The 27,061-nt window shown below is 37.8% G+C and overlaps 1 protein-coding gene across 3 annotated transcripts in view; it reads right to left on the bottom strand.

Annotated features, from left to right (window-relative positions):
- Positions 1 to 27,061, bottom strand: part of ZNF438 (zinc finger protein 438) — a 170,434-nt gene that overhangs the window by 120,018 nt on the left and 23,355 nt on the right. For 2 of the 3 annotated variants that reach the window (XM_036022658.1, XM_036022667.1), the window contains exons 2-3: positions 13,433 to 13,492; positions 2,012 to 2,058 (exon numbers count right to left, since the gene is read on the bottom strand). The gene's annotated coding sequence lies outside the window, so the exon portion shown is untranslated. The remainder of the gene's footprint in view (positions 1 to 2,011; positions 2,059 to 13,432; positions 13,493 to 27,061) is intronic. The other variant, XM_028507951.2, reaches the window with a different exon arrangement.

The following is a 27,061-nucleotide window of genomic DNA, read 5'->3' as shown; positions in this document are numbered from 1 at the left end:
TTCTAAATTCCACAGTTGATTTCAGTATTACATGAAAAAGAATACTTTCATTTTTAGTTACTGTGTCCAAATGAGAATTAAAATATCATTTTCTTGCCCTGGCCAGTGTGGCTCAGTTGGTTGGAGTGTTATTCCATAAACCAAAAAGTCACAGGTTCAATTCCTGGTCAGGGCACATACCTAGGTTGAGCGTTCAGTCCCTTGTCAGGGCACTTACAAGAGGCAACTAACCAATTGATGTTTCTCTCCCACACTGATATTTCTCTCTCTCTCTCTGTCTCTCTCTGTCTCTCTCTGTCTCTCTCTCTCTCTCTCTCTCCCCCTCCCTCCCTCCCTCTCTCCCCCTTTCTCCCTTCCTTCCCTTCTCTCTAAATCAATAAGCTTGTCCTCCAGTGAGGATAAAAAAAAATCTCATTCTTTAATCAAGCTTTATACTACATATTGCTTTTAATAATCTTCCTAATGATATTCACAATTGCTATATTAAAAATACCTGCTTGTGCAAAAAAGAAAAGAAAAAAATCTATTTTATTTAGTTTTAAAACCATTCAATGTATTTAATCAAGGTGTAAGGAGGCTTTCAAAGGCCGGGAAGTCATAAATCAAAATGGCTTTACATGAAAAGATTACTTTTTCTCTTAAATTTTGTATGTGGTATATTTAATACACCACATACAGAAAGGTAAACCCTCCATTCTTTTTAAAGCCAAAGGGTTGCCTATTTAAAATCATCCTAACAATTTCAAATGTCTTGAGGGTTTCTTTAATTAAAAATCTCTTCTTCCAGGCTCTTCCTAACTTCTAATTCTGGTCTGTACCATACTGATGCTGGTTTTAAAATTCTAACTTTCCTTCTACTTTACAACCATAACTTTGACTTTTTCATTCCATTCTTTTTTCCTTCACATCAGCTACATCTGAGCCTATAAATTGTGGGCAAACCAGGTCACCAAAGCCCTTATTAACTCCCTCAGAAGAGCAAATAGCGGGCCTCCAGGCATGAAGATAAGCCACTTGCACCACAGGCCCAACCAGACCCGCCCCAGCGATTTACAGATCCAGCTTATAAATTAAAGGCCTCCAGTGTTATAAAAAGAGACAGACATGTCAAAGGATGAGAGACAGAGAAAGCAGCCTCTCTTTGACCAGGAGGACACTGGGCTGAACAGGAAATCCCCACCTCAAAAAGCTTTGGGATTCAGCTCTTCACTGTGGGAGGCTGTGCAAATCTCTTTTAGATATATTTAACGTTCAAGAAAGCCCTTTCCTGTAAATTAACAGAGAATAGTATTTGATCAAAAGGTATTCTCTATAATTTCAAATAAAAATTCTAGTTATAACCTGTTAACTACTAGAGGGCAATTTTGATAATAATTATAATAATACACAGCTTTATTTCTAGAAAATGAAAAACATATGTACAGATGATTTTTTTCACCTAGGTGCTCAGTTATGGACCCATTAATATTAAGCTGCTGTACTAAAACGTGCAACAATGGTTCTTCCAGTAGACGGCTCCCTTCATTCTGTATTAGCACAGTAGTTAACAGCATGAACTTTGGAGTCAAATGCCAGATCCACTACATACTAGCTGTTATTGGTTAAGTAACTAGACTGCTCTGGGCCTCAGTTTCTTGGCTAATATTAACACCTGCTTTATAGGATTACTGCAAGGATTATGTAACTCATGTTATGTAAAGTGTTAGAACTGTACCTAACACAGAGAAATGCATTGTAAAATTTGTGCCTGTTATCATCCTTAACATCAGAAATGTTCAGCTCTTGGAACAGAACTGTAAGCACAGCTTACTACAACCACTGAAGGAACAAGTTCCTTGAGACGGCTTAGTTCTGTTCTTAGGACACACTCAAAGTCACTGCACCTCTTTCTGTTGTGCTTTCCGGTGATTGCATCCCTCCTATATGGCTCCATGCGTGCTGTGCTCCGGTCCCCCGTTTACTCCACTCCTTCTGGACTATAAATGTTTTGAGAACAGGGACTATATCTTACCTTGTGGTCTCAACACCTAGAACAGAGCCTTGTATAAAGTAGACGCTCTACAAAAAAATGAAACAATAAATATTAGCTACTTATCTGACTGCCTCACTTAAGTTCCTGAGGACAGAGGCTATTGAATGTAGATCTTTGCATCCTTGGAGGGGCCTTCTGCACAGTGGCACTTAAAGCCTATCACCGACATTTTGTATCCAAGTTCCTAATATATTTTGAATTTTATTTGAATTTATTCATGACCCTTTACTAAAACAAAATGCACTTTGAAATGGAATAATTCTTTTTCACCTGAAAGCTCTTAATAGAGAAGGAAATAAATTTTTCAATGATATTTTAGTCCTCAAAGTGATGACCACAAGGAGGAGAAGCAACTGATGTCTGCTGCCTGATCTCTTTCTTCCATGCTGTTCTGGATGGGATCTTTGGCAGTGGCCCATCCCCCAGAACCTAGCCAGAACAAAGCCTTCCTCAAAGAGTCGCCCTTGGACTGCCGTACAGATTTTACTCAGTTGGTACCATTTCCTACAAGCTCTTTCACATTTATAAGATGTTCATTATTTCAAAATTCTCCCTGGCCACCCAGCTTGTGAACATGCCCAGTTCAGCTGATGACAAACAGCCACCTTGGGCAGCATTCTATTCTGGATCTTGTAAAACACAAATTCGGTGCTGGCAGCCTTTTACCACTTGGGAGCTCATCAATGAGAGATCTTCAGTGGGACCTTCGGTCTGATTTCTGACTGCTGCCACACAGTGGGACTACCTCCCAGCACCCTCAATCTCAAGATACACACATATCCCAATGAAAGGGTAATAACCTCTTTGTAGTCTAGATAAACACCTTACATTTCTCAGGGGAAAATAGTGATTTAACATTCCTCTGAGTCATTCTATTACCAGATTACTTCCAGGTGTTAAAATTGTGCCTCTCTCTCCCCCACATCATGTGTCGTGGACTGGTATTAGGTCAGAGCACAAATACACAAGTCACACATGATCCCTTCTTCTTGTTCTCCTTACTCAAAGTTGTTAGGTAAGTGTTTTATTCCTCTTGACTTACACGATGAAATTATGCTGACTTCCTTGCTTAATGAAATTAAAAATAAAAATGTTGTCAAACTGGCACTTTCTTGCTATCCCTGGTGCTCTTGGTCAGTCAAGGAACATCAAGGCTAGAAAAGACCTTGGAGAGTCATCTTCCTCATTGAATATATCTAGCCTGAGGCCCAGGAAAGTTGAGGCTTTGCCATGGTCTCTCTCTCTCTCGCACACACACACATGCAGAGAACCAAGGCTAGAGCGAAGGTCTTCCTGCCTCCTTTCCACACACCACACGAAATGAGTCTCTTGTCAAGAACTTCACCCTAACCCACAGTGCTGAAGAAGCTGTTCTCATTCTCAGCCTCACCTTACTCTCTACATCTTGGTAGTCCAGCTACATAATTATGTGCCCCCCAAATATGAGAAAGACGAGTCTCTCATCTCGAAGAATAACTTAGGAACATCACTGTTACTTAAAGATATTATCCCTAGCAACTGCTACAGGCTTCTTTCTTCCACACTGTTTCTAAGACAAGACTGAATGTCCCTAAGATCCTGCTTCCTTAAATAGTCCTCAGGTATAGTCTGATAAAAATGGGAAAACTCCATATACAAGCACTTTTACTATAGAGAAAGAATGGAGCCCGATGCCCACTTGAGAAAGTCATGTGACTAGGAGCATTCAAGGTAAGAATAATAGCCTATCAGAGACTCAAAGCAGCAAGAGGACAGTTTTTGTCATTGGTAGTGAACAAACGTTAATGATAATGTAAATTCCATGCCCTGTGTTACTTAACATAATCATTGGCAGGCACATATTAGAAAACAAGCTTACCAGTATAAAACGGGTGACATCACCCACCCACCCCCCACCACAAAATCCATTAATCCAAGAATTCCCAAACATGTTCTAGACCTTAATGGCTATAGCAAATACCAAATACAAAATTTCATACTGTAATTTCAAATTAGACTCTCTCTAGTTCTTTTTTCCTGGTCTAGTAACCAGGAAAATGGCCTGAAAGTAAGCAACAGGGAAAAGGAAAAGAGTGTCTATTTTTAAGACAGAATATGGAAAGAGATCAAGAAAATGAGAAGTAATGTAATATGACACAAAAGCATATATTGAATGACTTTCTTAAAGTTTATTTTGATATATATTTGGAAAACAACCATTTATTGAAAGTTGTGACAATCTTAGGGTTTTCAAAATTTTTATGTCTATATAAAAATTAATACAAATATTTTATAAGTCATTTCAAATTACAACTCACTAAAAGTCTGAGATTAAAATCTCAGATCACATTAATGAAAAATAAGAAGCAGATAAGCAAAACCCCCTATTAAATTTCTCATTTCATACTGAGGGAAAACAGGACACCATCTCCTTCTTGACTGGTAATTAGAGCTATTACAGAGACTTAAGGTTTCAAAAAAACTTAAAAATTATCCCTAGCAGATTTAAAAGCAGACTATTTACCTTCAGATATACCACAAATTTAAAATATCAATCAAATCATAATTTAAAAAAAACTTTAAGTCAAATAGCAAAAACCCACAATGGAAACAAAAAAATTTAAAACAGAAAGTTTAAAAGAAGATAAATGAAGTAAAAATAGTTAAATCATTTTTTGACAATAAACATAAGTAAATTAAAATATCTGTTAAAAGATAAAGGTTCTCACTAGGTTAAAAATATTAATTGTTCCACTTTTAAGAAACATACTTAAAAGAAATGACAAAGAAAGGATAAATATAATAAGAAGTACAAAGATGTTTAGGAAAATGTAAACTAAGGTAGCAATATTAATGTCAGCTAAAACACAAAGCACCAGGCATAAATTAGAAAGTCATACAATTCTTATAAAATTTATAATCCTTAATTGAGATTATAAATTTTATATTACATTAACACCGATACCAAACCAAAAACTGACAGAAATATAAGTAAAAATTAATAGAAGAAATCACTGATTTATATATTTAGGACTTTCATAGAATAAACAGTAATCATAGAAAACTTAAACAGAATATTTAGGTATCTTATAAGAAATACAAACTCTTTATAAAGATCTGTAGAACTACTGAAATTTATCACAAACTAGTCCATAAAGACCATCTTAAAAATTAGAAAAGCACAGTACTGTGTATCAATTTATCCGTTTATTAAATATTAGTATGTAAGTTTAAACATAACTTGGAAAATTGAGAATTAGTCTCCTAAATAAGTACTGCATTGACCTAGCCAGTGTGGCTCAGTTGGTTGGAGCGCTGTCGCTAGGCCAAAGGCCATGAGTTTCTAGTCAGGGCACACACCCAGGCTGTGGGTTCGATCTCCAGTGGGGGCATGTACAAGAAGGCAACCAATCAATGTTCCCCTCTCCCCCTCTCTCTCTACCATCTCTAAAAACAATGAAAAAAGTGTCCTCAGGTGAGGATAAAAAAATAAAAATAAAAAAATAACTACTGCATCAACAGCACTCTTGTCATCCAGTCCTACGCTGTTGTAGAAATTGTTATTGACAATGCACACCAAAATACATTGAATATGGCCAAAAAGTACACAGAGAAAAATGTAGGAGTCTTAAATTCGTGTTTTTATTTTCTGTTAGCGTATCAACTTTCTGCCATAACAAAGATCCTCAGAAATACAGTAGATCAAGTTAGAACATTTTCTTTTTCATGTCACAATACAGTGGGGCAGGGGAAGTGTGCTTCACGAGATCACTCAGGGGCCCAGGCTGGCTCTATCATCCTCCAAAAGGCTTCCATCTCTGGGAGGTAGCTGCCATACCTGATGTAACCTCCAACCAGCAAAAAAGGAAAAAACAAAGTCTACGTCAAGTGGCCTGTCTTTCAGCAGATAACCTTATACACATCACCATTCACCTCTCAGTCACAGCCTGCTGCAAAAGCAGCGGAGGGAAACAGTGTCTAGGTGGTCATCCCTGTATGCACTCAGGTAAAATCTAGGGCTTCTATTCCTAAAAGAATAGATTCGAAGGAACATCAGGATGGCTTCCACACATTCTTTCTAGTTAAAAAAATGAAAAGAACAGTAAAACAAAACAAAAAGAACTAATTATATGTAATTACTTCATTTTAGCTGGATTTTTAGTGCCAAAACACTACCAAATATAATTTAAGAAATTAGAAAAGTACATCAATGAATTCTGAGGATGCATGGGTCCCATTATAATACATCAAATCATAGGCTGGAAAGTATACTGAGAAGTTCATCTACTATCTTTACTTTTTATGGAAAGTTAATTCATACATTATTGTTTATATTGTGATTTATCTAAGTGGACTTTTCAGGTCTACTCAGCTTTAGCCTCAGTTTTATGGAAGTTTTTAAAAAGAAAAACAACATTACTGGAGTTGTTTTTATATTTACTGAATATTTTTTATACACTGGTTTTTATATACTGAAGTATATTTTATGTACAATAAAACATGTACATTTTAAGTGTACAGTTCTGTGAACTTTACTATGTCCATATAATTCCCCCCATAGTCAGGATACACAACACATGCGTCATGCTCAAATGTTCCTTTGTGTCCTGTTCAGGCCAATCACACTTGACTCGCAGCTATAGGCACATCATTACTTGTCTGTTTATTGTCACTATAGAATAAATCTGGCTTTCCTAGCACTTCTGATATAAAAATTCAGGGCAGTAAATGGAATCATAGAGTTTATATTCTTTTGTATGTGGATTATTTTATTCACCATAATGTTTTTGAGATTCCTTCATGGTGTTGTGTGTATCATTACTTTATCCCTTTTATTGTTAAATAGTTTCCCACTGCATGGACATACCACAATGTGTTTATCCATTCACCAATTGATGGACATTTAAACTGTTTCCAGATCAGGGCTACTATGAATAAAGTCACTGTGACCATGCATGTACAAGTGTATCTCTGAACATGTTTTCATTTCTCTTGGGTAAATATTTAGAAGCAAAATTGTTGGGTCTTATTGTACTACTACTATGCTTAACTTTTTAACACACTGTCAAACTGTTTTCTAAAACAGTTTTATGATTTTACTTTCCCACCACCAACATATGAAACTTCCAATTGCTCTACATTTCCCCTAACACTTGTTCTTTTTTAATTTTTAACTTTAGCTATTTCAATGATATGCACTGGTATCTCACACTGATTTGCATTTTTCGGATGTCTGATGATGTTAAACCCCTTCCCCTGTGCTCCACAGGTCATTCATTATTGTCCTGTGCCATTTATTTAACTGGGTTGTCTGATTATTAATGAGCTGTAAGAGACCTTTATATATTCTGGCCACAAGTCATTTGTCAGATATATGTGTTGAGAATATGCTGTCTCTGTTTAAAGACTGCCTTTTCATTTTCTTAACGATGTCTTTTGATGAATAGAAGTTTTAAATTTTGATGGAGCCCCATTTTTCAATTCTTCTTTTATGGCTCATGCCTTTTGTGTCCTAAAAAATCTTTGCCTATCTCAAATTCATAAATATTTTCTCCTGTGATATTTTTCTTAAGGTTTTTTTTCTTAAAGTTTTATAGTCTAAGTCTAATTAGAAGCATTACTCTTTTCTACTTATTTTGTATATAGAAGAGGTAAGTGTTGCTGCATGGAATATGTGAGAGTTTCCTGCCTATATTCTCCTCTAGGACCTTTATGGTGTCATGACTTATATTTAAGTCTTTTATTCATCTTGAGTTTATTTTTCTGTGTGGTATAAGGTGGTGGTTGAGTTTCATTTTTTTGCATGTAGCTGTCCAGATCTCCTAACACCATTTGTTGAAAAGACTATTTTTACTCCATTTTAGGTGCCTGCCCCCTTTGTCAAATATTAATTGACCATAGAGAATTGGGTTTATTTCTGGGCTCTCTATTCTGTTCCATTGATCTATGTGTCTATTCTTATGCCAGTATAAGACTGTTTTGATTACAGTGGCCTTGTAATATAGTTTGATGTCAGGTATTGTGATCCCTCCTACTTTACTCTTCTTTCTCAAAATTGCTGTGGCTATTTGAGGTCATTTATACTTCCATAAAAATTTTTGAAATATTTGTTCTATATCTGTGAAATATGTCATTGGTATTTTAATTGGGCTTGCATTGAATCTATAGATTGCTTTGGGTAGGATAGAAATTTTGATAATATTACCTCTTCGATATGTCCCCTAGAGCAAGGGATGTAAAAGAAAGAATAAGCAAATGGGACTTCATCAAAACAAAAAGCTTCTGCACGACTAAAGAAAACATCAGCAAAATGAAAAGGGAACCAATCACATGGGAAAATATATTTGCAAGTGCTACCTCAGACAAGAGTTTGATATCCAAAATATATAAAGAACCTATATAACTCCACTGCAGGAATATAAACAACTCAATTAAAAAAATGGGCAAAGGACCTGAACAGACATTTCTCTAAGAAGGACATATAGAGGGCCCAGAGACATAAGAAGGGATGCTCAGTATCTCTAGCCATCAGAAAGATGCAAATTAAAACCAAAATGAGATACCACTTCACACTGGTCAGAATGGCCATCACAACCAAATCAAGAAACAAGTGCTGGTGAGGTTGTGGAGAAAAGGGAACCCTAGTACACTGTTGGTAGGAATGCAGACTGGTGCAGCCACTGTGGAAAACACTATGGAATTTCCTCAGAAAACTAAAAATGGAACTTCCTTTTGACCCAGCAATTCCACTGCTGGGACTATATCCTAAAAATCTTGAAAGGCCAATTCAAAAGAACCTATGCACTCCAATGTTCATAGAAGCACAATTTACAATAGCCAAGTGCTGGCAGCAACCTAAGTGCCCATCAGTAAATGAGTGGATCAAAAAACTATGGTACATTTACACAATGGAATTCTATGCAGCAGAAAGAAAGAGGGAACTCCTGCTCTTCGTGAGAGCATGGATGGATCTGGAGAGCATTATGCTAAGTGAAATAAGCCAGGTGGTGAAAGAAAAATACCATATGATCTCACCTATAAGTTGAACCTAATCAATAAAATGAGCAAGCAAAACAGAACTGGAGACATGGAAATAAAAGAACAAACTGACAGCAACCAGAGTGGGGGGAATAATGGTGGAAAGAAGGGGAAGGGTCATCAAGGAACATGTATAAAGGGCCCATGGACAAAGACAAAGGGGTGGGGAGAGGACTGAAGGTGGGAGGTGGGGGTGGGTAGGGCAGAGGAGAATAATGGGGACAACTATAATTGAACAACAATTTAAAAAATGAGAGAGCAAAAAGGCCTCAAAGTAATAAACTCCTTAGATGAGGACTTAGATGAGGGCCAATCTGACTACCATCAACCTTGATATCAGTCAAGCTCTTCTTTCAGTCAACTCAAGTATTGGGAACTTTACCTAGAAGTGCTTTATACTTCATTGGTGAAATCGGTGCAAGTTTCCTAATAAAAATACAGGAGGATTAAATCAGAGGAGACACTAACAATAGTTGCACTGACAAAAAAGAAGATTCTAAAAGGTACAATCTCAGCACTGGGAAGGCCTTCGAAATCAACTGTCCCCCTCTCCACTCCCTCACAGTCTTCCTCCGCCACATCCCATGAGGTGATCACCTCAACTTGTACACTATCAGCGATGGAGAACTCACTGTTCTGTGCAGAGGCCCAGCCTATTTTTACACAGATGTAATTGTTACCATCATTATAGTGCTTTTAAACGGAGCAGAAATCATTCACGCTATAGTTCTTCTCCAATGATCCAGCTACCTCTTTCTACAGCTCTAAATCTCTAGTCCCTCTTACACTTGAAAGCAATTCAAATAACAGAAACTTGTAATAATAAAGGTGCAAATTACCAGGCTAGAGGCTGGGTTGGTTAGAATAATGGTATAGGGTAGGGGAGTAGGAGGGATTTAGGTAATTCCAAATGAAGTGGAGAATTTAAGGAACAGCAAGAGGGCAACTGTGGCTAGAACAAAGTGAGACATACTGGTAGGTGATAAGGTGAGCAAGCAGAACACGCAGGGTCCAGCAGGGCACTGTGAGACGGGCTTTAATACTGAGTGTGATGAGTAGCCACTGAAGAGTTCTGAACAGGGGAATGACAGGAACTGTTTAACATTTAAAATATTTAAAAAAGCACTTTTGCTCCTACATGGAAAACTGACTGAAGAGGTACATGGGTATAAGGAGATGAGGAAGGCCAGTTATTATTATCATCTAGGAACTTATGATGGTGATTGTAAGTTATATTCAAGTAGTAGGGCTGAAGTTGCAGTAGTAAAGAGGGATTTGGGATGTATAATAAAAGGAGGACATATAAGCCTTACTGATGGGCTGGATGTGGGTTAGCAAAAAAAGAGTAAAGTCAAAGGTGACTTCTGGTTTTCAGCCTGAGTAATTGGGTGGCCCATGTATGGAGATGAAGAGGGAGACAGAACAAGTTTTGGGAAGAGTTCAAGAGAGTTCTATTGCAAACATGTTATGTTTTTAATGTTTATTAGACTTCAAATAGAGACGTTGATTAGGTAGACATACATCTGGGCCTTGAATACATGGGAGAAACTAAGGCAAAGAAATAAATTTCGGAGAATAGGTGGCATTTAAACAAAGAACCACATGAGATCACACAGAGAATAAATGTAGAAGGTGGCCAAGGACTGGGCCCTGAAGAATGCCAACTTTTGGAGACTATGAAGAAGAAGAGATAGATAACAAGGGAGATTTTGAAATTTTATGTGTATTTTATGCTTTCTAGTATAAGAATAACTAGAGATTTAGAGCTACAGAAAGACACAGCTAGACAGATTTCTGCTCAGTGTAACAAGCACTGTAATGATTAAGCTGGTAACTTACTCTTCCTCAAAAAGCATTTGAAATTATTTTACATCTACAAACTACAAAGTCTATAGCCAGTCACCATAACCTTCTTCAAAAACCACCTTTCAAAGTCATATGCCTATTCTATTCTGACCGCTGCCCGCTGACTGTGTCTGGATAGCTGCATTTCACGTGTCAGCTGCTCAGTTATTCCACCTCTAGTCTCTGGCATGTGTCCTAGCTTCTGCATCCAAGTTCTCACCCCGACTAACAACTTCTAGTTGCCAAACTCTGACCAAGAGGCACATGGAGATCATATTCCCCAGAGTTGCCAGAAGTTCTTGGCATAGGATCAATGAAGCATACAATAAATGAGTGATTGCAATTAATCAGGTGACAGAGAACAACTGACATGTTAGGGAACTGCAGAACAAGCCAGATCAAGACTGGAACAGAGAACAGGAGATTGTGCTCCAGAGTAGTTCCCCCAGGGGAAAACCTGCTCTAGGTTCCCCAGCGTGATCAGACATCCTTTTTTACCCAGAAGAGTTGAAGCAATCTGAAGTTGAACCACGTGTCCACGGATCCAGGACTTCCTGGAATCTGGTGACACTGAGAACCAAACTGGAGGTCGTGCCACCACGGGCACTTGTTCTTCTGCCCCAGGCACTTGTTCTTCTGGCCCCATACCCTCAGGGTTGGCCTGGGGACATCCGCCACTCTCTCAGCCCCAACTATAAAGGGAATTCTAAGCTATCTCATAGGTGCTTGTGAAGATTAAATAAGATCATTGTAGATAAAGTGCCTGGTAGGTAGGGAGTGCTGAACACTATTAGCTGTTCTCATTTATACTTCAGATGACCATAAAAGGACAGCCAGTTGGTTAAATGGTAAAGCATGTCTCTAACAGCAACACTTTTAATGCTCTGCTAGCAAAGAAAAATAATAAAAAGGTTTTGTTGTTTTTTAATGTGTGAACTGGTATATAATCAGTAAAAGTTAAACTTGCCCTGAAAAACCTGTCTGCCATTTTTCTACACTTCTCCAAGGTTGGCACAGTTATATTACACAACTGAGAAGTAAGGATGAGATTGATAATACCAATTCTGAATGAATATCAAGCAAAACAGAACTTTCTAAGCCTAACAATTATTCTGCAAGAGTCATTCAGGCCTGGGTTGCTTGTTTTAAACATCTACATTTTTTAAGTATAATATATTTCTATTTCCTTTTATGAAATTTAAGTTTAACTAAAATCATTAAGTTGGCAACAGAAGCAGGAAACCATTTATAAGGCCAGCATGGCTATTTTACTTTTATTAATGAAAAGTTATGTAATAGTTTCAGCAAACTAGAGTTCCCTTCTTACGGTCTTTTAATATTTATAGAAATTTAAAAGAGTTATACTGCTAGAGTTCATTTTGGAAATTGAGAATTTCTATTATCTGACAGCAATCAATTATTTTAGCTCAATTACAGAAATGGCTATTTAAGAGTTCTGTTCATCTTTATTCATACCCTTTAACAACAGGTCATCTGTATCTAGTACTTGACCTAGAAGCTCAACTAAGTGTGACTGAAGAAAACCATATTAAGAGGGTCTCAACTCCAAACCACTGAGTCACATTACTGGTCTTTTTGCCTCTAGCAGTACATTTAGAAGAGAAAAGAAAGAAAGCAGTGTTCTGGGAACATTTAAAGGGCCTGCTTGTGTTAACAGATAGTGCTGTACTAAACTACCAGAGAACACACAAGCAACTTAAAAGACTCAGAGCAAAGCTGTGGCCGAGTACGAGGAGACATTCACAGACGCCATGCCGACGTCCACAAACGGAGACCTCACACCTCCTAGGAATGGGAAAACGAAACCTACAGTTGCATAGTTCCCTACTTCTCCATTTCATGAAGTCTCGACTTGCAAAACATAATTATTCTGATTTTTCAAACTACTACATGAAAAGTCACTTGTAAACTATAATTTCAAATCAATAAACCTCTATTATTTATTTTTCTGCTTTAAATAAACTTTTATTTTGGAGTAATTTTAGACTGACAGAAAAGTTGCAAAGCAACTACAGAGCACCTATACACCCTTCACTCAGTTTCACCTGCAGTGATACCTTGCAGAGCCACAGTTTTGTCAAAAGTAAGAAACTAGCACTGACACATTACACAAACTACAGACTTTATTTGGATTTAACCTGTTGTTTTTTTTTTTTCAGTTCTAAGATCTAATCCAGGGTACCACATTGCATTTAATGATATTTTTTCTTTTAGTGCTTTAAGTTTTAGAACCTGCTAAACTTGTGTGTCTTATTAACAATGACCTCATAATTGTTATAGAAAATATAGCTCCCTGTAAAATATGATTTATTGAATATTAGGGAATGTTACACTAAGATTGATATAAATGACATTTCTCTTATTGAGGAGAATGTTACACTAAGATTGATATAAATATGACATTTCTCTTAAATCACTGAATTAAGTTATGACCCATTGCCTAGTTTATTAGGAACCTGTTAGATGAAATTATTTAATGTTTCAGAAATATCGCTTCAAAAAATGCTTGTCACTTACCTATCTCTCAAGACTCCAGTAAAAAGTTGTAACATACATGGTAAATCCTTTTAATTACCCCTGTAATAGAATATAAAATATTATTATAATTCTATTCAGATAATTCATTTTTATCAAATATATGTAAAAACTGCTTTCCTTTCATTTCCAAATTTTACTTTTAATTACCGTATAATATTTTTATTAAGATACCAAAAGAACTAATTTAAGGGAGAATAATTCCATAAGTGAATTGCATGTCTTTAAAAATATAGGCATATGAAATTTAATCAAAGTTTTAAGATAAATAGAAAATGTTCTAGGAAAAATGGCCACAGTGAATAAAACTGACTAAAAAGAATGCTTCACATTTTTTCCATGTGCATAATGCAGTGGAAATTACTAAATAGCCATAAACAAGTGAATCATATTAAGGGTACAGCCTTTCTGATGGAAAAATATAAAAGTTTGGAGTTAGGAGATTTTAGAAAAAATGTGTCTGGTCAAGTGTCCATGCGTAACAGTTTGCCGGAGAGAGTCCCAATGTATGTCCATTGTCCCAACAATTTGTCATTTGTCTTGGATTTTCCACTTTCTAGAGATGCTTTTTTTTTTTTTTTTTAACAGTAGCATTCTAACAGGCCAGGACTTTCACTTCCAGGCTCTGCCATGACCTCACTGAGCAGTGAGTGTGAGATGCATGTGCAGTGAACCCATTCTAACACAGACACCAGTGTGGAGTGTGGTGACAGCCAGAGGGAAAAGTGGGTAGGGGGGTCAGTGGAGGGGAGCAAAAAGGAGGAAAATGGAAACTGAAAGACTTTGCTTGGGGCAATGGGCACATGATGCAGTGTGCAGACCATGTTTTCTTGAGTTGTACACTTGAAATCTGAACAATTTTGTGAACCAATGTCACCCTAATAAATTCAATTAAAAAAACTCTGAAAGGCCCTGAGCAGTATCCCATCTCTGGATGGTCTGTAACGTTATCCTCAAAGCCACTTACAGAAAAAGTGTCACTCAGGCGTAGCTAGGGACAGCCAAGTCCTTCATTCTTGGGTAAAGTTGTAAGAAATATTCAATGCTGCTGCCCCTGCTTCTGACTAGCTTGAAGATACCAATTACAAAAAACTATATAGAGAAAATGTTTTACATATAACTCTATAAAGCATGACTTTTCAACGAGATCAAATGACTGTTCTTTAAATTTATCTTAGTCAACTCTGATTACAAATTATCTTGTTTAAACAGCCAAAGTTAAACGGCAGCTGTTATTCTGTTGGCTTTATTAGCAGAAGAAATTCACACTTAAATGATGCCAGCTTCCTATCAGTGTCAGGAGATACATCAACTAGAAAATCAGTTAATTCCAATAATGGTTTGATTGTTTTTATACAGTTCAGGGAATCAAAGGAACGCTTTTGGAAGTTCATTCTGTAGAACATGAAACACCTGACGTTGCTGTAACTGCTATTTAAACTCAGTTAAAAAGTTCAACAACAAAGATAAAATTACAGTCAGCTTTCATTATTCAAAGTAATTAAGCCGTATAAAGCAAAACCAAACCACTGCTCTTAGAAGAAATAGAGTTATGTTCCTGTGAGCCTTTGGTCACAACATTTTCATCAACTGACCAAAGATAACCTTATTTTACCTGCATTTCTGCTTAAAGACACTTTACTTAATATATATTGTTGAGTCACTGATATTGAACTCACAGTCAATAGTATTAACTCATGCCTGTATGAAACTTACTTAAAATGCATTTTCTCTGTAAAATACATTACATTTCAGCCCTCTGGTACTTAGGAACAACATACAGCAGCACTTCAGCACTGTGCCTGGGCACTATCTTAAACAAGGAAATCATCAGCGAGTACATAAACATGCAAAAAAAATGTGGCACTAGGCAGACGGTACTTTACAGTATCAGAGTTGAAAAAAGGAGGCAGAGAATTGGTATATTTTACCTAAGCTGGAAACATGTGTTAAGCAATCCAATTTTTGTCTCACTCTACAAATGTCCATGAATGACTATAAAAGCAGCATGAGTACAAATTTTGGCACTACAAATATATTTTTGTAACTAGAATTTGCAAAATGGAATCTGTGAATAATGAAGATAGATTGTCTTTGTTTTTACAGTGCCAATACAAATTTTGTTCAAGCACAGCATCACAGTAAAAAACAATGTTCATATTAATTAAAAAATTATGGAACAAAAATTAAAATGGACTTGTGATTCATATTCACAACTGTGCCATATAAACTTTAATAATATACTAACAATCGGTGTAGAAGCAAACATATTGCACAACTGCATCCACCAAAGAAGTGCCATTTACCAAGTGAAATTTATAAATATTTAAACACATACACACACTAGTTAAAAAAACTGAACTAGAATGTTTTCTGTGGCAAAGAGAATGTTGAATAAGAAAAAACTTCAGCATGGCAGTTGTTCCTAAAACTCACATACACAGCCAAGCAAACTTAAAAAACAACAGAAATGATAGAGTCAGACAACCTAATTTCAATACTTGTTATGTAGTTGTGCAGTATGAACTGTCATAAATGTAAACAAGTAAAACAATGGAATGGAAATGAAAAATAAACTCTTACTTTTCTGGTCAATTTTGACAACCATGTTAGCCAAAACAGTTTAATGGACAAAAGTACAGTCTTTTCAACAAAAGGTACAGGGACAACATGCAAAAAAATTAGGTTGGACATCTTCTTTATACTAAACACTGAAATTAACTAAAAACCACAGATGTCAGTGTAAGCACTACAGCTATAAACCTCTTAGAAGAAAACACAGAAGTAAATCTTTAGCATTAGGTAATGGTTTGTTAAATAGATAACAAAGGCACAAGTAGCAGAAGAAAAAATAGATAAAGTGGGCTACTTCAAAATTAAAATATTTTGTGCTGCAAATGATATTATTTAAAAAAAAAAAAACTCCAGAATGGGAGTAAATAATTGAAAACCATATATGTGAAAAGGAACTGGTATCGGTAATAAAGAACCCTTGTAAGTCATTAATGAAAAGATTTTTAAAATTATTTAATTAAAATGTAAATAATGGGCAAGGAATTTAAATAAACATTTCTCTAAGGAAGATTTATTAGTGGTTAATAAACATGAGAAGATATTCAACATCATAACCATGAAAACTACAATACATTTATAGTCAATCTGATACTGAGACCACACTTCCCAACCATTAGGATAGCTATAATCAAAATGAGAGATTTGGCAAGTACTGATGAGGATATAGAGATATTAGAGTGCTATATATATTGCCGGCAAGGCAAGGGAATGAAAAATGGTAGAGCCACTTACAAAACCAGTTTGGCAGCTCCTTAAAAGGTTAAAACATACAGTACCATTTGATCCAGCAATTCTACTACTAAACACACACTGAAGGGAAATGAAAACATACATCTTCACAAAGATTTGTCCATCAATGTTCATAGCAGCATTATTTATAATAGCCAATAAGTGAAAAAATCCCAGATGTCCAGCAATTGATGAAGGAATTTAAAATATTCCATAAGTATAGAAGCAACCCAGGTGCCCACCAACAGAAAAGAGTATAAAAAAAGCTATGGTACTTATATGCAATGGAATACTACTTGGCCATAAAAATTAAAATCTTACCATTTGCAAAAGCTTAGATGGATTTGGAAGGTATTATGCTGAGTAAAATAAATCAGTCAAAGAAAGACAAATACCATATGATTTCACTTATATTGGAATCTAAAGAGAAAAACAAACAAAATAGAAACAGACTCATAGATGCAGAGAACAGACTACTGGTTGCCAGAGGGGAGAGAAGTTGGAGGACTGGGTGAAAAAGGTGAAGGAATTATGAAGCATAAATTGATAGTTACAGAACAGTCACAGGGATGCAAATTACAGCACAGGGAATACGGTCAATAATATTGTAACTGCATGTGGTGCCAGGTGCTGGAAACATCAGGGGGACACTTTGTAAAGTACATGATTGTCTAACCACTAAGCTGTATACTTGAAACTAATATAAAATATTGCTGAATGTAAACTGTTATTGAAAAATTAAATTTTAATTTTAAAAAGTTAACTTTTGCTTTTAAGAAGTAAAAATGAAATAAACAGATGTCGCGGACCCATACAATGAACTAGTATTCAGCAATCAAAAGGAATGAAACACTCATACATACCACATCACGAATAGACCTCAAATACATTGTACTAATTGAAAGAGGTCAGACGCAAAAGACCTTGTATTGTATGACATGATTTATATGAAAACCAGAGTAAACAAATCTACAGAGACAAAGCGAACCAATGGTTGACAGGACTGGGGAGACTGGGAAGATGGGGATGGGGAGTGAGTGCGAATGGGTTTCAGTTTCTTTCCGATGTGATGAAAATGCTCTCAGCCTAGATTATGGTGACGGGAGTACAATTCTGAGAATCTAGTAAAACCAGAGAATTGTATACTTGAAACAAGTTAATTTTATGGCATAAAATTCTCTCTCAATAGAAATGTTTTTATGTTTATTAAAAACAACTATAGTATTGTTACAGGGTGCAGCCAAGAGGGGGGACCCAAATAGGCATTTGAAATGGGGTCCAGAACTTAAGGTGTCCAGGAGATTTTGGGATGTCTCCATCCTCTCTGCCCAGGGTGTGGGTTGGGGGAAGAGACAAATGGAGCAGGGCCATTGAGAGCAGTTTAGCATAGCAACAGCCTTGCAGCTAAGCTCTGGCATGGTCTTTGGCGTATCTATAACCTTTGACTGGTTGCATAGATATGTTAAGTAGCTGTGATCAGCTCTAAGCCAGGGGAATGGAAGTAACTTCCCCACCCAGATGTAACTGGGGGGGCGGGTCCCCTGAGTTACAGCACCTGAGTGGGAGCTCAGAGAGGATTGGCTCCAGGACATGGGGCCACGCCTGCCCAGACTCATGATGGCAGCCCAGTAAAGCTGGAAGGATACGAGTTCTGGCATGTGAAGCCGAGTGTGGGAGGAGTCGGAAATGGGGCTGCAGAAGAAGATTGGTGCGGGGGATTTAAACCCAGACACGGCAGCCATTGGAGGAGAGCCATGCGCAGCCCTGAGAAGGAGAACCATGCACAGCCCTGAGAGGACAGAACCATGTGGCTGTGGAGGTGCAGAGAGGATCACGGCCATTGGAGAGAGAGCCACACAGCTTTAGCAGAGTGAAGACTCCCGCAGCTCTGAAAGAGGACCACGTGCCTGGCAGAGTGGGGACCCCCACAGCTTTAGAAGGGGGAACCACCACCTGGTTTTAGCAGAGATCCCGGCGACTCAGCTGAGGGTGCCGAGAACCCAGGGAGGTCTCCCAGTGGAGAGGGATTACTAACTGAGAAGAACCAGAAGACTACCTAAGCCATGGACTTCTATTTCCTTTCCTGAGATACGGTACTCTGGACTGGGCAAAGGGGGAAGGAAGGAAGGACTATGCCTGTGGGTGTTTTAAGGGACTTTGGGATTTTGGTAAAGACATTAGGTAAAGACATCACTCCTTTAAGTTTGTATAGCATTAAATAAACATTTCCTTTCCTTTTCACAAATCTCTGGCATTGAGAGACGTCTTTCCTAGGGCGGCGGACATAACAGACCCGGGGCCTTCTTTCAATAATAGTATATCGTCCCAGGCCCCCCCTTGTTGTGTTCTGTAACAGTATCTAAAAAAGAAAATATGTTTGTATGTTAAAAGGACTTATCTAAGAAAAAGAAGATGATCAATACTATGAACATTTAAATGACAACAAACTCACAACTATCAACAACTAAACCTAAAAAAAAAAAAACAAAAAAACCCCCCAAAACTTAGCGAACTATTAGAACAGGAACAGAACCACAGAATGGCAATCACATGGAGGGTTATCAGTGGGCAGGGGGAGGGGGAGAATGGGGAAAAGGTACAGGGAATAAGCAGCATAACTGGTAGGTATAGACAGGGGGAGGTTAAGAATAGTGTAGGAAATGGAGAAGCCAAAGAACTTATATGAACAACCCAGGGACATGAACTAAGGGAGAAGAAATGCTGGAGGGAGGAAGGGAAAGGGTGGAGGAGGACAAAGGGGAGAAAAAAATGGGACAACTGTAATAGCATAATCAATAAAATATACTTAAAAAAAAGAGTGACAGACAAAGTTCTATTTCTTAACCTGGGTGTTATTGGCATTGTAATAATTCACCAAACCAGTATATTTGATTTGAATGGTTTTGCATTTATGTTTTATTATACAACAAAAACACTTTTAAAAGGGACATTTTGGATTTTTTTAAAAAAAGGAATTTGCAATTATATGCTAATTATTTGACTAACTTATTAAGATAATGATGAAAATATCCTATATCTGTACTGTCCAATATGAGCTCCAGAAATCTGGCCAGCATATTTGAGGAACTAAATTTTTAATTTAATTTAAGTAGCCATTACAGGTGGTGGCTACCTCATGGACAATGAAGGCTTAGAGCATAAAACTACTATGAAATTTTTGGCAAAAAAATAAATAAGCTTACCTTTAAAATATTAAAGTTAAAATGTATATACCAGAGAGATGGCAGCTTTGTGACAACTCCTATTTGTTTTTAAGTTTGCATAAACTTCTCAAAGGTCAATGAAATAAACAGGAACTGCCATCCTTTTATTTAAGTAAATAAAAGTTAAATTTATATCTCAGAAAGGTTTGGAATCAGATGTTCTTGTCTTACTGGACAGGGTTCTTTCTATAAAGAGCTCTCATACTCTGGTTTCTCATCATATCGTATAAATCTTTCACCTTTCACTATAAGGAGCTCTTAACAGCAGTCCTATCTCCAGATTTCATCCGAACTCTCAAGGCATGAAAATGGCAAACTCATTAGAACATCACTCAAATGACTGCTACAATACATCACCAACCACCATCCCTTCTCTAAGAACCACTAATTCCATTAGAATCTTGAACAAATCCATCTAAAGTCTAAAGTTTCTGTCACCCTCCAAATTGTTTCCCAGTCCTAAGTTCTCCAGATTTGGTTTTATAAACAGTGTGTCACTAAAAATCATCTTTAACATTCAATCACTTGACAAACATTTATTGAGCAATTATTCTGTTAGGTACTAATATTAGGAAACAGATGAAACGTACAATCTTTGTCCTCAAAGAGATTATATTCTTGGGGGGAGGGGTCAGGCACCAAATAAACCTCCAGAATTGAGCAATGTGTTTAAGTGCTAAATGAGTTCCATTTACATACTTCTATGGCTGTACAGAAAAGTAGCACCTACTTCCCAGGAATAGAAGAGAGGTCAGGGAAGCAGGACTCAAGCAGAGGTATACCTGAACTAAATCTTGGAAGACAAGCAGAAAATATCCAAGCAATGAAGTGGTAAAGTATTTCAGGAAAACGGAAACCATGCAAAGGCACAAAAGTCCAAGAGAACTCAGCACTGAGGGAAGCTCAGTACTGAAGCACAGGAAGGGAGGGGAGGTAAGAGAAGTCAACACTAGGCAGGTGGGCAGAGACCCAATCCCAGAGCCCTCTGTTTGCATGGGAAGGAGTCTAGACTTTGCCTGGAGGAAGTAGGAAGCCAAAGACTTTGAGCTCAGGAATAATGTGACCAGACTTGCATTTAAGAACATCACTCTGCAACAATATGATATATAAACAAGAAAGTCTGAGACTGGAGATAGGACAAGACTTGACAGCAGTACAGGTGGAAAAAAGTGAGGGCTCAAACTAAACCAGAAACAACAGGGATGGAGATGAAATGATGCACTTGAGGGATATTTAGCATACAGAACATCAATTGGCTGTATACGGGGGAAATGGAAAATAAAGAACTAGGGTGAGTTCCAGAATTCTTGCTTGAGAACAAGAACAATGACATTCACCAATAAAAGAATACAGGAGGAATGAGAAGTTTGGGTTTGAGAGGTAATTTTGAGTCTTGAAAACTCAGGAAAAAGGTATCAAATGTCCTTAGAGAGTTTAAGTAAGCTTAAGTCTACAGGCCCCCACTCAGAATTACTGAACAAGAAATGGAGGATGGAGCCCAGTGATGTGTATTTTAACCGGCCACCAGATGGTTCTAGTGCATGCCAACTTGGAGAACCACCGGTCTTGACGAACATTACCAATAATACTGGCACAGGACCAAGCAGTCAGGTAGGCACAGATGATGTCAGAAGGGAGGTGTATTACTACTAGGATCCAGATTATAGGACTTTAAAGAATGAATTGGAGGAAAAGAAATGGAGACAGTACATGTAGACTTTTCCTTCAATAATCTTGAAGAGGTAGGAGAGAGACATACAAAATGAAGATGAGAAAAAAAAACAATTAACAGAATAAAGTCCTCCAAGAGATAGTTAAGGACTCAGGGCCCAAGAGGAACTTGCCTTGGCAGGTACGGCAGCCACTAGAGGCTGCCTTCCCAGTCCACTCCCCTTCCCGGAAACTGAGTCCTACTTTTGTTCTTCTCTAGAAGGATTGGGAAGCCGTAAATCTTGACTAGTCTACACCAATCAAAGAACTACTGGTTTAGAAATGGGTTATATGATATAAAATTGGCTAATGAAATCGAGTCTGCTGGGAGGTTTCTGGGAAAGTGTTTTTTACTCTTAAAAAGGCCTGAATGTTTGTATCTCTCCAAAACTCACGTTAAAACCCTAACCCCCAAAGTGATAGTATCTGGAGGTGGGGTCTTTGGGAGGTAATAAGGGTTAAATTAGGTAATGAGGGTGGAGCTCCCATAATGAAATTAGTGTCCCATAAAATGAGAAAGAGACTAGAGCCCTCTCTCCGCCATGTGAGTAAAGAGCAAACAGGAGGCTGTCCACAAGCTAGGAAGGGGCTCTCACCAAGAATCAAATCATCAGACACCTTGACCATGGACCTCCCAAACTCCAGAATGATGAGAAATATAAATGTTTGTTGTTTAAGCCACCCAGTTTACAGTATCTTGTTATAACAGTCCAAATTAAGACAAGAGACACTGTCTTTTCTTATTGTCTTGGGTACTTTGATATAGGGATATAAATCTTGGAGCTAACAGTGCCTGCCACCTTGAGACCAGGAGGGGCCGAGCCTAAGGACAAGCACTAACTGGTGGGAGAATGGGAAGACAGAAGGCTCCCAAGAGCCTAATGACAACACTTAGCTGCTGCATGAACCAACAACTATAAAACAATCTTTCTTCCAGATTTCTATTTTATATGAGACCATAAAATTTACTTCTCATTTGAGCCATTTTCAGTTGGGTCTTCTGTTACTGGCCACCTAAAAGCATTCTAACTGATATAGAATGAAAAAAATATTTTCACTGAAATGGGTGTGGATGAAATTAAGTTTGTGTATTGGAGACTTGGGAATTTGAGGAAGTTTAAAGCCTGAAGTTTCATTTATTATAAAATGTAGCTCATAGAGATCTATTTTATAAAGGGGATGACCTTAACAGCTCTTTTCTGCTTTAAAAATCAGTATTTTTAATTATAACAATAAATAGTGAAGATGATGATTATGATAATGATATTATGAAAAACCTGTGGTTATTAAAGTATTTTAAAATCTAGGCATTTCATTCTTATATTGTTTATATTCTGCATTCCATTTGACTTCAATAGTGAAACCATATCAATCTCTTTTACTCTGCTTATAACAATTTTCATGTCAGTTTCATTTTTCATACTTTCATAGCATGCATAACATTCTACTACACTATAGTTTATAGAAGAAATCCTTAACTCTGAAAAACAAACAATTTGAACATTTAAAGTTGTCCCAGAAGCCCCAGAGGTCCCTAAACCTCTCCTCATTTTTTTTTTAAGTTCTTATTTCTCCATTCTGTTCCAGTTGAACATTTATTTCTTCCTTCTGCTCTAAATTGTTTATTTGAGTCCTGGTTTCCTTCTCTTTACTGTTGGTTCCCTGTATATTTTGCTTCATTTCACTCTTCATAGCCTTCACTTTTCTTCTATTTTGCAACTGTACTCAATCATTTCTGTGAGCATCCTGATTACTAGTGTTTTGAACTGTGTATCTGATAGGTTGGCTATCTCTTTATCTCTTAGTTCTATGTTTGGAATTTTGATCTATTCTTTCATTTGGGCCATATTTCTTTGTCGTGGTGTACCTGAGAGGTTGTAAGGGCAGAGCCTTAGGTTTTTGCCAGGGTGAGGCAACCCACATGGCTTTGTTGTGGCACTGTATATGGGGGAGGAGTCAGTGGGGGAACAGTGCCGCTTGCTCAGCTCTTGGCTGGCTTTCAGTCACTTCCCCCACTAACCACAAGCAAACTGGGCCTTTCTGGTGCTGATTCCTAGGTGGGTGGGTTTGTGTACATTCTAGGACACCCTAGGTCTCTCTAAGGAGCTCTTCTGTGAGGCTGGGAGTTTCTCCTGTCCCTGCAACCCCCACAGGTTTTTACAGCCAGAGGTTTTGAGGCTTTAGTTTCCCTCACTGGATCCCTGGGTTGCATAGTCTGTCTCACTCCCCAGTTGTTACTCCCAGTTTATCTGCATGCAAATATGGGACCACCCATTCCAACAGGCACTACCTTGCCGTGCATCCCAGGAGAGGTCTCCTTGGGTGTGCAAGCTTCTGGTCCTGTGGCGCAGTCCATAGGCTTGCTCTACCAGATGTGGGAGAGCCTGGGTCTGCCTCAGCTCTCCAGGCTAGAACCAGCAGGCAGCTAAATTCAAAGGAAAGCACTTTTGTAAGTAATGAACAAGACACATGAAAGCTCTAAGATGTAGATTCCAAGATACCTCCCCCTGACACATACACAAAAGATAATCAGAAAAACAAATGAGAAGGAGGAGAGAAAGAGCAAGAAATTGAAAATTTATTTGAAAAAACAAGGATGGAGAACTTCCCCAATCTGGGAAAGGAAATAAACTGCCAGGAACTCCAGGAAGATCAGAGTCCCAAAGAAGTTGGACCCAAGGAAACACATACCAAGGCACATCATAATTATATTACTCAAGATTAAAGACAAGGAGAGAATCTTAAAAGCAGCAAGAAAAAGGGTGAAAGTTACCTACAAAGCAGTTCCCATAAAACTATCAGCTGACTTCTCAAAAGAAAACTTGCAGGCAGGAAGGGGCTGGAAAGAAGTATTCAAAGTCATGAAAAGCAAGGACCTACATCCAAGATTACTCTATCCAGCAAAACTCTCATTTAGAATGGAAGGGCAGATAAAGTACTTCCCAGATAAGGTCAAGTTAAAGGAGTTCATCATCACCAAGCCCTTATTATTTGAAATGTTACAGAGACTTATCTAAGGAAAAGATGATGATCAATAATACAAACATTAAAATGACAACAAACATACAACTATCAACAATGGAACCTAAAAACAAAAACAAAGCAAACAATTAGAACAGGAACAGAACCACAGAAATGGAGATCATATGGAGGGTTATCAGTGGGCAGAGGGAGGGGAAGAATGGGGGAAAAGGTACAGGAAATAAGAAGCATAATCAGTAAGCACAAAATAGACAGGGGGAGGTTAAGAATAGTATAGGAAATGGAGAAGCCAAAGAACTTATATGTAGGACCCATGGACATGAACTAAGTGGGAGGGAATGCTGGTGGGAGGGGGTTGCAGGGCGCAGAGGGATAAAGAAGAAAAAAAATTGGACAACTGTAATAGTATAATCAATAAAATATACTTTAAAAAACAGTCTGAAAACCAATTTATTAAAAGATTCCTATTTTTATTTCCATATATTTTCTAAATCTGCTCAAGAAAATAAAATAACATTTCAACCACATCTGTGCAATGATACCTTTGATTCCTATCAGAGGGTGGAAAATCAACACCACAGCCACAGGAGCAGCAGAGAAAGCATGATTTGAGCACAAATAACAAAAAGTACAAGAACTGTGTGCCTGTCCAAGCAGTCCCCAAATGGTGAAAAGAAATTTTTTGAAAATTAAATTGTAAGATAGTTTTTGAAATCCAAAACATTCTCCTATAGAAACAATGTTGCTATAAGTAATTCCATTATGAGGCAAGTCTATAAAAACTTTATAAAAACCATATGCGTAAGACTACCGTTTGAACTATACCCAGGCAAAACAATACCTTTTCCTTTGGAAAATACATCATTTTCTCCCTCCACCCTCAACCAAGTCCCACAAGAACTCCAGTCACAGCCTCCCCTCACCTCGCCAACCTCACCTCGCCTTACTCTCCTCTCCCCATGTTCCGAGGTCCCATCAGCCACACTGCCCTTCTTCGAACTGCAGGGCCTGCTCCCCTCCACACACCATTGCTGCCATGCCCCTCCTGCCCTCTTCTAGGCTACCTCCATTCAGTCTTCTGGCCTCGGCTTAAAAGCTACTTCCACAGGACGGTTGTCCCTTGTCCCCACACTCAGTCACACATCCCTGCAACACTTCCCCAATGCCACAGTATTGATCACACTGCACTGCAGTCACTTCGCCTATCTCCCCCAGAATCTCCATCATGTCCATTTTGTTTGCTATTAGTTTAACCCCAGAGCTTAGAAGAGTGCTTGCCATTTTGAAGATGTTTAGAACACATTTGTTTGTATGAATGAATTTTCATGGGAGAAGGTACTTCAATGCATTTTAAACTGGATCTATGGAATATTTAAGCTGATCTTTGATGTTATTAAGGAATAAAGGGTTTCCCCCCAAAATTCTTCCACTTCTGAATTTGTACCTACAGATTGTTCATGCAGAGGAGGCTATTTATCCAACTTCTTCCTCATTGGTGGTTTATAAAGTAACTTAAATAGAACATTAAAATTCTAGCAAATAGAAATAAGTATATGTTTAATATGACCTTTATCTCTTTCCTGTAGGTAATGTAATTTATTCTTATGGCTCTCACTATAACAGATAAAATGCTGATCCCCAAACTGTATCCAAGGCCTGATTTCTGTCTGAAGTGAAGAGCCACAATTTCCAGCCATCTACAGTTTTCTACTTGAATGTCTCACGAGGACTTCAGTCGCTGCCCAGATCCTCCCCAACCTTTCTTTTCTCCTGTGGTCCCCATTTCTGATAATGACGGCACTGTCTAGCCACTGCAGCGTGACACTCAGGTCTTCTCACCCTTGCTTTTTGAAGTCTGTTCCATGGACTAACAGTGGTGTTCGTGTCCTGAAAATCTGTTAGAAACACAGACTCTCTGGCCCCTCCCCAGATCTGCTGAATTAAAATATACCTTTTAACAAAATCCCCAGACAATCCATAGGCACATTAAAATTTGAGAAACAAAAGTGTCCCAGGTTCGATTCCCAGCCAGGGTACATTCCTGGGTTGCAGGCCATAACCCCCAGCAACCGCACATTGATGTTTCTCTCTCTCCCTCCTTCCCTCCCTCCCTCCCTCCCTTCCCTCTCTAAAAATAAATAAAATCTTTAAAAAAAATTTGAGAAACAATAACTTATAATTCTTTTTTCCCATCACCACACATCAATTCTGTCAACAACTCTCTACATAAGAAAATGCCTCAAATATATTTCATCCATGTCCATTTTATTGCTCTGAGTTGAGCTATCACCTCTTTTTACTTTTTTTAATTACAGTTTATATCCAGTATTTTGTATGGTTTCAGGTATATGACATAGTAGTTAGATATTTCAAGTGCCCACCTGAAACTGTA

The sequence above is a fragment of the Phyllostomus discolor genome, chromosome 1 (genome assembly GCF_004126475.2).
Source record: "Phyllostomus discolor isolate MPI-MPIP mPhyDis1 chromosome 1, mPhyDis1.pri.v3, whole genome shotgun sequence".
NCBI lineage: Eukaryota > Metazoa > Chordata > Mammalia > Chiroptera > Phyllostomidae > Phyllostomus > Phyllostomus discolor.
This window is presented reverse-complemented; position numbering and strand designations above follow the sequence as displayed.